General features: G+C 44.9%; 1 protein-coding gene across 12 annotated transcripts in view; it reads right to left on the bottom strand.

Moving 5' to 3' along the window:
* Eph (Eph receptor tyrosine kinase) overlaps window positions 1-15,132 on the bottom strand; it is a 437,826-nt gene that overhangs the window by 181,567 nt on the left and 241,127 nt on the right. The window contains exon 1 of one of the 12 annotated variants that reach the window (XM_072300089.1): window positions 7,365-7,408. The exons of the other annotated variants lie outside the window; for them this stretch is intronic. The gene's annotated coding sequence lies outside the window, so the exon portion shown is untranslated. Of the gene's footprint in view, window positions 1-7,364; window positions 7,409-15,132 lie in introns of those variants that run through there. 12 annotated transcript variants of the gene reach the window in all.

Here is a 15,132-nt window from a genome sequence, read left to right as displayed (position 1 = left end):
TTTAGAACGATTCTTAGCTTGGAACTTCAGGTCGTCATACCTTCCTTAATCTTGGAGCTTTCCAAGCGATACATCGAACCACCAGGGCCGGATTTACCTACTTTCCGCCCATGGGCCGCCTGTATTTTGCCGCCCCCTTCTCATTCGTTTTGAAATATCGATAGAGAGGGAGGGGTGCATAAGACGTGTTTACTCATGTTGGACACATTTTTTTGAAAGCCCTATTAACACTACTAGAAAAAATTCACGGAACTTTGCGCGAAAGTTAAGTTCCGTAAACCCATCTCTGTGTGGACAAGGCCTCCCATTCAGAACGAACAAATTATGAAAGAACAAGCATAAATGTAGTTTAATGATTTTTCCTTCCGCCGTCGTCGCGCCGCGCAGCCTGCACCGTGTTTGGCGCAATGCGTGAAGTATTCCGACAGTCTTGTAGGCGCTATGCGTTTCACGCCGACCGCTGCTGAACGCACTGTGTTTGACACAATGCGTGAAGTATTCATGCAGTCTTGTAGGCGCTACGCGATTCACGTTTGATGCAATGCGTGAAGTATTCGTGCAGTCTTGTAGGCGCTAATATGTATTACATGCCGACCTTCGCGCCGAGGACTTCTCCTTTTCATCTCAAGTCCTCGTCATCATTTCTCTCTAAGTCGCGCCGTTCCAGGCCAAATTGCGTGTTTGGTTTCTCTCTTAACTCGACTAATTTAAGGTGCTCTCTTGTATCACTGAAAGTCGAAAACATTAGAAATTATTATACTCTCAGGAAATGAGAGATTTTGTCGCCTTTTCTCGTTTGTAATTTTTTTTTTCAAAATCCGATTTTTTTAAAAAAAAGTGCAAAATTTGCCGCCCCATTGATTTGCCGCCATGGGCCGCGGCCCATGTGGCCACCCCCTTAATCCGGCCCTGCGAACCACTATCGAATTCGATCCATGAGCATCGTTCTGTGGTCCGGCGGCACTTGGCAGCGCTGTCTGGCTGAGGGCATCATAGCGAGCCGTGGCGTCTGCGCGTTCGATTTCCCGCGAAATAAATAAGCCCCGGAGACCACACAAGTTCTCCTGGCCAACGATGCATCGCCCTACTCTCGCTCGCATCCTGGTCCAGGAGACAAATTCGAATGCGACCGCTTCTTGAAGCGCCGTCATGAACCCCTCGCGCCAACCCATCAAGAATGATCAAGCACTACCACACCGAGAAAAATTGGAGTCGTTATAAAAAAGAAAATAAAAACGCAGTTGCTGTTTTTCGGCGTGAGAGAGAAAACTTATTGCGTCAAGGAAACGGTTTATTGCGCTTGCTCTGCCAAGTAAAATTTTAGTTGTGTTGTCGAGGGTTTCTGAGCCACTTCTTTATTCAAACGCACATCTTTTTGCGATGATAGACTCATTACAAAAACGAAATCGGTTTACCGGACAGTTCATTGTTTCGCTACGGGAAATTATCGTTACGTCGAGGAGGCGAATAATTGAGCCAAGAAAAATTTCAGTCATGTGACGATGCAAACTTCCTTCTCGGATAAATGTTCATATCAGTTTGTTCTGATGAATTTAACAACCCGCTGGAACAAGGAAACTTCCATTGTGACTTCTAAAATTTTACTTCGCACAATATATCACTTCCGCGCCGGAGTGATTATTTTCTTTAGCACGACGAAAACATGTCACAGAAACGATTTTCTTTGGTGTAATTAATCTTTATCCTCGAGATCTGAGAAAAATCCTCGCTTGATTCAAGGTGGGCTTCCATCGAAGGTTTCCCGATCAGAAATTCCAATTGTCTCGAGAGAGACTCCTGTTGTTTTAAAAATAATTCTAATTGCTTTACATCCGGAAAATATTCACAGTAGCAGTTTCGTTCAGTGAACTGAAGATTCAAAGGATTTGTTTTCAAATTTAATTGCAGGTTTTCGCTCAAATAAGGGTGTATATTGATATGAAAATTGAACATAATACCTTACAACAACCTAACCAACCTGTTTCACCAACCCCTGACGGAGAAAAAAAAAAACAGAGTGAATTTATCGTCCATGAAAGATGAGGATTCTCATACAACTAAGAAAACAAACCCCGTTATTAATTACACCCCTGGATCCGCCACTCTGCTTCCCTCCATCCCCTTGTTAGATCTCCGTTCTTGTTTGTCAAAGTATTAGATCTTTGTGTACGGAAAGCTTTGTGTACCACGCTGGGGCAAGAGGGACAGGGTAAGCTGGTCGAGGGAGAGAAAGGAAGAGAAAGAAACGAAACAAAAATTACGTATATTCAAAAACGGGAGGGCGTTTAGAGCCCTCTCTTTTGGAGACGGATGAAAAAAACTCTCCAGTCAAAATGTTACTCTTAAATTAGGTTATGGCTCATTACTCGGTTGAATGTTCCACGTTTTCTCAACCCCCGCTTCAGTGTTCTCTGTCCTCTGACAGTTTGCCTTGCCTAATTTTGTAAGACGCAAAGCCCGAGGCCCAACAACATGATCCATTTAGCAATTCTCTTTGCGTTAGAAAAGACCTTAATTTTAATTGGCTTATTTTCAAGAAAATTTCGGCGAGAGAACGAGAAAATAAATGATCGTATTACACTTCTGTTGAGGGCACAGGAAAAAATTGTAGGATTTTTACTATAAGCTTTCGTCCATTGACGGACGGATTTTTTAAATTTTCTCAGTTAACTCTGTGGGGAAAACTACAGTACACATAAAGGGATGGTATTGCCATCTTAATTTTTTGATGCAGGAGGAGGGTGCCTTCTTCTGATTGGTCCGCGAGTTTAAAGTTTTCACGACTACTGGGTTGCCATACATTTTGCATCCTCAAATTCCCTGACTTTCTTGGCTATTTTTTGCCTCCAAAACTTTCTCATTCCCTGGCTTTCCCTGACTTCCGGAATTATTCTTTTTCTTTTCAAAGAGTGGACTTTCGCTAAACTTTGGACAATATTTATTTGCTCGGAGATAAAATTATGGAAAAGAGCTTTCAGTATATGGTTAAAAAAAGGACCGGAAAGGGTAAACATTTGGAAGACCGATATGTTTTAGCGATTGGTAGATGTGTCAGATATTCCGGTTAAACTCTCCCCATTCATCACTTGATAATTCGAATACCTCTGGATGACTTTGCTGGCTCCACGATGAACCTGAAACTAATGAAACCAATCAGAGAGCGGCACATACACGGCAATACTCTCCTTTAGACATGACTTTGCTGGCTCCACGATGAACCTAAAACTAATGAACCAATCAGAGAGCGGCACATACACGGCAGTACCCTCCTTTAGACATATACTTCAGAGAAAGGAAGGTACGACCTGACATCCTCGCTCGAAAGCCGATTAAAGCCGCAGGAAAATCACAATGACCGCCGAATAATAACCGATGCGATTCAGCGTCCGATCTCCGCTCGTAAACCGGCGGACGCTCACCCCATCGCTTTTGATTTCATTCGAGTCCCGCTCTTGTTTTCGGATAATTATCGCGGTGATCCGACCTTTTCACCGCAACGAGAAACCGTCAATGGACGCTCCTTCCGACCGTTATCCCGTCGAGGGTTTCCCCGTGAAATTTCGACCAATCGCGAGCGAGTATCGCCAAATTTGGGGGGCTTCACCTTGTACCACCCCCGCTCACACCCGCGGCTCTGCCATCGAGTTGCCCGACACAATAGACGCCGGCAACGGGCGAATTTTAGACGCTCAGGGCACTTTCAATTTTCTCGTCTCTCCAAACTTGACACATTTTCTAAGTTCAAGAGGAATATCTTCTATCTTTACTCAAATTGCATGGGAAGTGTGATAGATCATCGATTTTCCGTTTATTCGGTTATCCAGGGCGGCTTTTTCAACACTGAAACGTGGCATTTCCACGAATGAAAAGGCGGAGACCGGTATTTTGGGCAAAAAAGTGGCAATATGTATTTTTTATGCGGTGGCAAATCATTAAATGATTCTATCCCTTCCAGGAGCCCGTTTTTAAAGTTGTACTGTTGAATTTCCCTAGCGGTTTGCAAAATTTGTCCTTTTCATGATGCTATTTTGAGACCTTCCTTCCAAACTGGGCCCCCAGAAGTAAGGAACTGTCAAAACCGTCACAAGGTGGCAATGACCCCTCCTAGAGTACCTTTATAGACAGAGTATGGCCATTTCTGTTCCGGTTTTTCATTGGTCGCGAGCGAATAGGCTGACACGATGCTCTTAGGGCCGCAAATAAACAAACAAGATGGCTGTTATCAGCAAGCAAGATTGAGGTTATGCACATCTTACATCCTCCTGTGATAAAGGTGAAAGGCGATTTAACAATGTTTTCACGTTTTTTCCGTGTGTTATTCGTAGACATGCTAGTTTAAATTGTTACTGCCGTATAATTGAAATTTTTGTCAAATTTAGCTTCTTATCGATGTTACGGTGAGTCGCCATCTTGTTTGTTTATTTACGGCCCTAAGAGCATCATGAAGCCTAAAAACTCGTTGACCAATCAAAAAGCGGAACAGTTTTCCTGTAGTAAAAAGATACGAATGGGCATACTCTGTCTATGGTACTCTAACCCCTCCAATCCTCAAAAAGCAAAACAAAGCGCCGCCATTTTTGGGCCTTAGAGCTCTCCATGGGGCCCAATGGCCATACTCTCCCTATAAAAGTACCTGAAATGGTAGATAATTCAACAGCTGAAGGCTGAAATCCTGAAAATAGCAGCTTCCGCCATTCTGAAGATAGCAGAGTGTCTGTTTGTCTCCGGACATGGCCGTGCTCTCCGAGATAGGTACTCCAGGTGGGCAGGCTAGGGACGAGGATAAAATGACGTCATTTGTGGCTTGAGCGGGGACTAAGACAAGGTAAACAGTAATCAAGACGTGGAAGTGAGGCTCCTGCTCTGCCGTGCGAAGGAAAAACGTCGTATGAACCTTCAGGCGTTGCCAAATTTCCTTCGATAAAACGCGAATTTCCTGGTAAACTTATGAAAATTGTCCTCCCAATTTTTCAGGTAATTTTGTTCGCAATTTCACCTAAAGTCTCTGAAAATTTCAAGAAAAAATATGCATAACTTTCCTCAGAAATAAACATTTTATCTGGGGAAATTTGGCAACTCTCGAAAGTTCATACGGTGTTTTTCCTCAGCGCGGCAGTGCTCCGGGCCGATGATTTAGAGCCGAGTGTGGCCGGCTCCGAATTGCAGTCACGTCTGCTCCGGGGTCTGCCGCCCGGGCCCCGGCCCCTCCGCCGCACAGTGGACCGAGTCGATTGGAGAAGTCAGACAAAATCTGGAAACTTTAAACACTTGTAGCTCCGTTATTACAAAATTTCCAGGCCTCAAAAATGGTCCCATTGGTTTTTTCGTACAATTTACTTCAAAAAGCACCCCTCAAAAGATAAAATTTGACGAAATAAACATCAAAAATTGCAGTTTAAGTGAAAAAATTCATGTCCGACCTTTCTGATTGACTCGATCCACTGTGCGGCGGCGCGGAACCCGCCGTCGAGTAGCCCGAGTGCCTCAGTCTTTGCCCTACGTGTTGCGACTTTTGATTGGCACGCCGTTCCCAGATCCCGCGCCGCACCACCGCGTTTCCCTCCATCGCGTCGGCTGCATTTCCGGCGAATCGGCAACGCTGGGGCCCGGCAACGACTCCCGCAATCAAACGCCCGCTTCACGGGAGGAGGAAACGCTGAAGTCCCGCTCAAATGACGACGCGGAGTCGCGTTGTACCGAAATTCGGTATGGAAATTTTTTGGAATCGGGGCGCTCGACTCGGATGACCTGCGTGTGATAACTGCAAGTGGGTGTACGTGACGGAGGGCAGGGCTCGCCGCACAATGAAACGAGACACTAACAGAGGTCGGACATGAAATTTTAGACAACACTGAAAAAAAATTCTCGGTGTTTTTACCAAGGTCCGCTGGTACCTTTACCATCTCACTTTTTTTTACCAATTATTGGTAATTTTACCAAGACAGACTGGTAAGCTTACCTAAAAAACCGGTATTTTTACTGTTTTTTCAGGTAAGAATACCACTTTTATTGGTAATCAATTCCCGGTAACTTTGCCATTTTATCTCGGTAATTCAACCACAGTCGATAAAAAATATTGGCGCTTTTACCAAGGTCCAGTAAAATTACCGAGAAAGTTCAATAATTTTACCGAGATTTCTTGGTAGTCATTTCACCAAAAAAAAAAAAAAAAAAAAAAAAAAAAAAAACTGGGATCAAATAGAACCCTGAATTCTTGGTAATTTTACCCTTTTCTTAGTAAATACACAGAGATTTTTTTTTCAGTGTAAATGCAAGTGGGTGCACTTGATGGAGAGCAGGACTCGCCGCACAATGAAACGAGACATTAACAGGGGTTTGACTTGAAATTTTTGAAAAAAATTGCAAGCTTTGAGGTTTATTACGTCACAATTTCAAATTCAAGGGGTGTTTCGGAAAGGAAGTTTCACGAAAAACCTAGTGAGACCACTTTTAAACTTTTCCGTTTCATATATTCAAGGATATGAAATATGAAAGTTTCCAAATTTTGTCCGACCTCTCCCATAGTTTCGTTCCGCTGTGCGCCGGAGCTATAAATGTCCTTTGTGCCCGTACTTCTCAGCTCACGTATGAAAAAAAGAGCTCTTCTGTAGTTGGTTTATGCTTGTTTCCATGTTGGTAAGTATACTAGTTGTTTAGAATTTTGGAGCTGAACAGCCTGATAACAATCAGCAAATGCACGAGGGCGGAAGTAGGAGCTTTTTGTGGGGATGGGGTAGAAGGACACGTCGTATAAGGGGTCTAGAAAACACTTAAAATGGGCCTACTACTAACTTGATGACCTCATTGATGAGTCTTAATGAGTACATGCTATGATCAAGCGGGAATGAACGCGACTTAACTGCTACGAGCAACTGTTACTGCTCCCAAGCCGCTCACATTGCCTATCACGAAATTGAAGGCGAAATGGTCATGATGGGTACAAAATATCGGAAGCCATTTAGGTTTCTAAAAGTTCTAGCAATAGCATAGCGCTTCGTTGATCGACGAGAAAGTTAGAGCTTAGGAGAGACAACTAGTGTGCATTACCGTGAAGGATGACGTTAACTTTTTATAAAGTCCTTCGAGAAGATCTTCTACTCTATATCTATTTACACTTTACCAGAGACAACATTTTTGAGACTAAACTAGAGATTACTAAGATAGGGCTGGCTCCCGCCCCTGACTGCCCCACCCATCCTGATGTACAAGTTATAAAACTTTTGATTACAAGCCAGCGAGGGCTACTGACAAATATTTCTTGTTTGAAAATAAAACCTCCAATCAACTGTGCGATTGTGACCACATATCTAAACGCCTCGTAATGAAAAATTGTCGAAAGTTACATATATAATATTTAAACTCACTAAGTAAGAACCAATTCATAGTGAATGTTCAGTGGAAGAAAAACAAACTTGCAGGAGACACGAACAGACCTGGAACAGAAACGAAATTCGAAATTAGTACTTTGAAGATATTGCAATGAAAAAAATATATTTGACATCCTACAACGGTAATGTACAGTAGACTCTGGATCATCCGGATTAATTGGTGCCGGGCCCGATCCGGATGAAAAAGAAATCCGGATAATAACAGTAAACACAAACACAAACACTACCAACCAACACCACAGTATTCTTATTATGTATACATCATGTGCATACCAACAAGAATTTAAAAGGTTAACGCCAAACTGTACAAATCAATGGTGATTGTGAATGGTAGCCGACAACGATAAATTACAATACAACGATTAAAGCGCGCAATACGTGAAGTATTCAATATTCATGCAGTCTTGTAGCCGCTAATGTGCGTTTTAGGCTAACTAACCGACTGCACTGCGTTTGGCGTAATGCGAGAAGTATTTATGCAATCTAGTAGGCGCTAATGCGTTCCACGCCGACCTCACTGTTTGGCGCAATGCGTGAAGTATTCCTTCAGCCTTGCAGGCGCCAATATACCTTGCGACCGCTTCTCCGCGGATCCGCTCACTTATCGGAATGCAAGCGTAGTTACATGGTTGCAAAATCGATCCGGACAATCCAGAGTCTGGATAATACGAAGCCGGATAATCCAGAGTCTGGATAATACGAAGCCGGATAATCCAGAGTCTACTGTAATGAAAAATATTAAGGAAAAAGGACTGCCGTTTTGGCCATTTCCAGCTGAAATTGTCACTGGTTTTTCCTCAAATTTTTTTGCGAAAATTGCAAAGGTGCATTCTTGTAAAAAGGGGAATAGTTTTAAGTGGATTTTGCAACTTTCGAATAGCGATAGGTTCTTTCGCCCGAGAAACGACGGAGCGGCTACAACGACCAAATAAGGCCGGTACCTAAGACCGTCCCATCCAATTTTCGCGGTAGGTAGCCAAAGGCGGGTTAATTTTTCAGGTACACGAACTGCATCCAGCGACGAGAATTTAGATTTATTTTATTCCTTCAATATCGCGAAGATATTTCGTCTCTCGACACCTGCACCTCCGGCTCGGAAATAACCGAAAACGAATGAGGAGAGGAGATGCATAAATATTCAAGGGCTTCGAGGGGCAGAAGGTGTCGCTAAAAAATGAACGAATGCAGATTAGGCGCGCGCGACGAGGAAAGGAGGTCGGGCCGTGCTGCCATCCTAAGGAAAAACACCGTACGTGTATTCGAATGTTGCCAAATTTCCTCTGATAAAAGATATATTTTGGAGGAAAGTTGTGCATATTTTACCTTAAAAGGAGAGTTAAAATAAGGGCCGTTTTTTGGCCCCCGCTAGCTGAATTTCCTCAGCATAACGATTTTATGGTCATAGAGGGTCCATATTCTGCGAAATGTATCATGACTTCGTCATTTCATGTCTGTTTTTATGTCTTGTCAAAATATTTACATATTTTCCAATGAATTAACACATTATTCAGGGTTTCCACAGAATTTGGAGAGTTAAGTTCCCTGACATTTCCAGGACACATTTTGGTGAAATTCCCTGACAATTGAACAAATGTCAAATTGTTAATAAAAACAAGGTTAGAAATGGTAATCAGTCAATATTTGTTGTTCGAAATGTCCGATCTACTCAAAACAGCAAATGAAGGTGACTTGACGATTTTTCCCTGACATTTCCGTCATTTTCCCTAACTTCTTAAAATTCTCTGACATTTCCCAGTTTACCCTGACGGAGGCAACCCTCTTTAATAAATCAAATTTGACAACGCCATGTTCATACGGTGTTTTTCCTTACCACGGCACAGCGGTAATGCAGGAAAAAAAACCAGTATTGTGGGGGGTGAGTCTGAGGGGTGGGGAGGAGGAAAATTGGGAGAGGTTAGTTCGGCCGGTGCGGACAGACAGAGGAGAGGAAGGGCGGTGACCGAATCGTCGCGTCGGAGTCGCCGTGGTCGTTGGTGGGTGATCAATTCACGCGCGCGCCCACGCTCGGCCGCTGTCACGCAGCTTGTCTTTCGGCCGGAGTCCTTCTCGTTAATCTGCCGCTTTGGCCCGCGGGCATCCTCCGGCTGGCCCTGAGCCCCCCGTCGGGCCAGGGGCGCTAACATCGCGCCGGGCTCCGCGCGCCTTTCGTAGCCCAACGGCCGGTTCCCACCGACAGGGAAAAAATGAAATTGCTGATTTAACAATTTTATGATTAAAAAAAAGTGTCAGACATGTTTCAATGTGGATTTTATACACGGAGAAAAAAAACCTCGTGCGTGGGACCCGAAGTTTAGGTCATATGGATCGCTGAAGATTTCGGATTGAGCATCTGAACACTTTAGGTCTAGCTGTCGATGTTCGGATCAGCACATCTGAAACTTCAGTTCTTACATCTGAAGTACTTCAGATGTGAGAACCGAAGTTTGTTCGGATGTAAAAACCGAAGTACTTCAGATGTAAGAACTGAATTTTCAGATGTGTGATCCAAACCACAGCAGCTGGACCTAAAGTGTTCAGATGCTCAATCCGAAAATTTCAGAGCTCCATATGACCTAAACTTCGGGTCCCACGCACGAAGTTTTTTTTCTCAGTTTACTGTTTTCGTTACCAAAGATTTTACAAAATCATCGAAAGTGGTGAGCTACGAACTATCCATGGTGTCAACAGGGTTGACACCATTCCCAGTTGGACGCCTTGTTGTCACCGCTATCTTCGCCTCCAATCGTAATAATCTCGGCAGAGCTTCGTAGCCGCGACGGAAAGCGTGATTTCCAAGAGGAGGGTCAACGGAACGGCGTAAGCGCGGCAAGCGTGGAGAGCCCGCACCCATATACCTTCTCCGGATGGACCAATAAATCGATCCGTTTCCAGAATGGAGAAAAATCCGGAATGACGCGCTGGGTGTAACGAGAACAGGGTGATCGGGGGGCGGGGGGGGGGGCGGCACGGGGAGTGGGGAAGGTCGGAGATCTTGATAAGACTAATTAACGCGCGGTGCCCCGACGTATAGATTTTCATCTGAATTTCTGATTCCCGTGCTCAGTTACAAGTTGAACGCTCATATTGTTGCCACGTCTACGGACCCAACTCGAAAGGATTCTAAAGTTTGAACGAAATCCACATTTTAGCGTGTTAAAAAACACAAAATTAAAGAATGAACTGGGTCAGACAGCGTGCTGCCTTAAAACTAGTTCGATAGATTTTCAACAGGTGCTCTCGAAGATGCAAACGGTGATTCACAAATACTCGGTTTGCAGTTGAAATCATGAGGATTTTTGAGAAGTTCCGTTCCTCCCCTTTCGTTATCACCCCCTCACTATAAAAACGAATTCGGGTTGCTGAAAGTTCTTTGCCATTCCAGTGTTTATGGAGTGTGTAGGGGTGGTCGCCACTTTCAACACCTAAGATTCCCCCATCATGTTGAAACAATACACATTTAGTTGGGGACGTCTTCGGTAAAAGGGTGTAAGAGGCTTCGAATGCTTCTAAGATTGTGCAATGTAGTTCCGTAACTGCAGGTAACGTATCCGTAATGCTACGAATTTTTCCTCGAGTCTGCTCCAAATTCGTTCTCACTATTGTGTGGAATAAATCGATTATGAATACGCCGCAAATGGTTCAGAAAATTGCACTATCTTGTAACAGCACTGCAAGCATCTTACACCCTTTTACCGACGAGGTCCTCAATTTCAATACGGACAGGCCTCTCTTTTCAGAGAAAATACTTGAATTATGCATTCGTTATTGAGTGTTGTCGTCTGAATTTCTAATAAATTTATGAATTTCAATTATTGACTCTGGATACTTTCAAGTTTTAAATCGCGCTTCTCCGGCTTAAGTGTATTTTCCCATTTTTTTTTTTTTAATTTTCTTTAGAGAAAATTCGTCATGTAATGGGTGAAAAAGGATCCAATCTGCACCAATCCCGAGGTCAACTTCTTGCTTGTGCTAAGGTAAATACAGACATTTTTGCACAATCGAAAACAGTGGCGACTAGTGCGGTGCGACTTGCTCCTTTGCTTTTAGAGCGAGTGGAACCTGTTAGCTTCCATGTAAACCCTCTCGCCAAACCCTACCTTCCACAGTTCCACCTTCGACCGACACCTCCCAGCCTCGCTAACATGTACCCAGCCGCCCGCCACCCCACTCCTAAATCCCTCCTCCCATCGTGCCCATCGCCCCCACAGAATATGCTAGAGTACTCCCTCTATTTTCTCAACATTTCAGTCGGGTGGAGGATGTCCTCCTCCTGAATGAACTGGAAAAGTCGTCGTTTGAAAAGCGAAGATCCTCCGAGGTGACAAAAAATATCGAACCGTGCCTGTAGAAATGTCATTTAAGAAACATTCGCTGGGAAGCATTGCTTAGAACATGTTTTCCCGGGGTCGAACTTTCATTCTCCAGCCGATGAAAATGGTCGGCAACACTGGAAAAAAAAACACATTGGATCTAGAGTCCAGACTCTAGAAAACATTGACAAGAAAAAGGACTCTTGATTCAATCAGATTTAAGCTTAAATCAAAAGGAAATCCGCTCAAATTAAGAGGCTTGGTTCTTGATTTAAGCAAAAATCCGATTGAATCAAGAGTATTTTTTCTTGTCGATGTTTTTAAGAGTCCGGACTCTAGATCCAATGTGTTTTTTGTTTCCAGTGTTTCGGAGCGAATAATGAAGAGGATAATCTTGAAATTTGGCATTCATTGTATTTAACTCTGGATGATTAACCGGCTGAATCACGGGTTACAGTTTATGCACCTTAATGCAAAATGCAATCCAACTAACACTGCGATGAGCTTACAAAACGAATGCAAAGATGACAGTTCCCTGAGCCATTTTCAACCACTTAAGATGAGAAGGAAAGCTAGGTCGAAGTGTTTCAGGGTTGAAAGTTGTATTGCTCAGCAGCGACTGTGAATGACATTGAAAGATGTCATTGACGTATCGGCAGGGACCGGGCAGAAAAAAGGCGGTGAGGGTAGGGGCGGGCGGGATTTACGGACGGGACTGTCCCGCCGGGACGCGGAGTGACACAATCGTGGAGCGGGCATCGCTGTCGCCGAGAAAGAAAAGCGCGTCCGGTCATCCACGACCCTGTCCTGTCCCGTCGAGAAAAATCCGGGTCCGAGGTCGGGATCCTCGGTCACGAGATGAAATCCCGGATCCCCGATCCAGCGCGGCGGCGGCGGCGTCCGACAATCTCGATCGGCCGACTAATTAAATTAATTTAATGAGCTTTCAAGTGCAGCGAAATGAGGAGGAAAAACTGGGACGGGTCAATCAAACAATTAAAACTAACTAGGCGGAGACAGCGCGGTGGGCGGGGGCGGGCGGGGGAGGCGGAGCTGGTGACAAGGTGCCGGCCGACGAGAGCTTTTTATTCGCCTCTGATGAGGATGGATTGGACATGCGATTAAAATAATTTATGGGCCTCCACGCATGACGCTGCCGGCTCGTGCGCCGATCCGCTTTTTCTGGCGTCCGCACGGGCGACAAAATGCTGATCCGGCAACGTTTGGGCAAAGTGAATCTCACGCAATTACCAATAAGAAAAAGAGATACCTATGCCTCTCGCATCGTCGCACGGTGGCCCTTTGTTGCCTCGTCAAAATTAGAATTAGAAATTTAGCGACTGAAAATCGGACGGAGGCCTGCAGCAGAAACAAAGGCGTCTTGTACTTACACGATGAAACACAATGACAGACCGAAATTACATATTTTCACTGCCTGAGCACTGCATCGATGAAGAGCATTCATTTCTTGAAGATGGATTGGACTGGATTTACGGTATACGGAACTATGTAAGCATGGGGTTTCCGTGCATGTAGTTCCTTTCGGCACGGTCCAATGCAGATTGTGTGACACAAAACTGTGAGACGGGTAATTGCGCACGTTTTACGGATGCATGATGATCGGATCCCCGAGGAACTATGATATTGTGCTGACTTCCCACATTACAGTAACATTTGACTGTTGCTTAGCATAAATTTACTCATTTCTGCGAGGAACGCTCATTTGAATATTCTGGGTCATCTTGGTTTGGTATTGGAGCCTGAAGATTTGCGGTGAAATTTTTCGTTTTCTAAGGTTGGTTTTTGTTTTTTTGGGGACCTAAGAGCTCCATATTTCGACTTGTCCGTATACTCTCCCTATATGTATAAGCACACTACACTGAAAAAAAACTCCTGCCGCGGAAGTCGTACTTACGGGCTGCATATGCAGACGTACCATCCTCGTTCCGGGCTCACAGACCGAAAGTTCTGGGCGTAGCACCCGGAGCAATCGAAACTACCCGGAACTTTCGGCCTCTGAACCCGGAACAGACGATATGTCTACATAATATAACCCGTAACTTTTTTTCAGTATACTGGTGATGCGCGGAGGCTAGGGCATTGGGCGGCGCGGCACCTCCGCGAGCCGGGAGCCCTGCAGCGGGGAGCGAGCAAATCGCGGATCCGGAGGGACGACCGGGGCCGGACGGCGGACGGAGTCGCTTAATTGAAATCATGTCTCCTGCGAGAGTTAAACGTCTGTGACACTGCCATCCCATATATTATTATTTAAGACGAAACGAAAAAAGGCGCAGCAGCGCGGAGAGAGGCGCGGAGAGGGGGGAGGTGGACGTTAACGATATAAAGTTGAGCCGAGGCTGGAACAAAAGAAATGGTCTGATTGTCGTGTCCGTGACTTTCCACCTTCGGAGGCTTCTCTCCTCTTCTTGGCGCAGCGCAGCGTCGGGATGCTTCCATCCGCCGAGAGCCGCGGCTCCGGATCCGCGCTCCCGGCCACCGCCGCCGCCGCCTCCCGCCTAAAACCTGCCCCGGGAAACGTAATCCTTCACCGCCTTGCCACATTCACTTCCTTTCGGAATCACGCTCCACAGCCGGAAACCCCTATGAGCCTCACTCTAGGGTACTCGCATGGGGAAAGTATTGTCATGTCTTTGTCATAGCCGGATCCAAACACTTGGAATAATTGCTCCCCTTTCCCGGAACTAGTTCCAAAGTTCGGATTTTTTTAGATTTTCCGGAATTTTTCCCGGAACTTTTGAAATTCCAGAAAGTTTCCGGATCTTTTGCATTTTTCGGAACTTTTGAAAAACTCAAAAAAGAATCCCGGAACTTTTGACAGTCGTGGAGTAGAATCACTTCTTCGGACGGGGAACGAGGGGTCCAGGGGCTTCCCCCAGAAAATTGTCGAGGTCATAAGACATCGTATATGCAGCTTGAGTCAATTTCGTCACGAACAATTACCAAATACAAGCGACTTTCTTTCTTCCTTCCTCAATGCCTTCCTTCCTCAATGCCTTCCTTCCTTCTTTCTTCCTTTTCCCTTATTCTTTTTTTTCGAGGGTGCGTACGTTCCATAGGCCCACCTTTGGATCTGTCTATGATCTTTGACGCTTTCTGATTGGTTAATCAGTTTCAGGTTTCCCGGATGCTTTCGTGGACCGATGTAAACAAACCGAACCGAGAGGAATCCGTAACATCGGCTGAGAGATGAATGATAGTCACGATAAAAGTGTGATTTTCGGCGGATCTCGGTCAAAGCTTGTTCCGAATTCAACTTGGACTCGGGAAAGAGGAAAACCACGTCTAGAACTAAACATACTACCAAAGATGATCGATGCAGAATTGCAGACTCGATGATGACCGGAGGCCACATCAGGATTACCTCGTCACCCCTCCGACATGAGGCCGTATCTCAATTTCTACGTGAGCCTTGT

Source organism: Bemisia tabaci, chromosome 4 (genome assembly GCF_918797505.1).
Source record: "Bemisia tabaci chromosome 4, PGI_BMITA_v3".
Classification (NCBI taxonomy): domain Eukaryota; kingdom Metazoa; phylum Arthropoda; class Insecta; order Hemiptera; family Aleyrodidae; genus Bemisia; species Bemisia tabaci.
The sequence above is the reverse complement of the archived record's forward strand: the minus strand, read 5'-3'. Positions and strand labels throughout refer to the sequence as shown.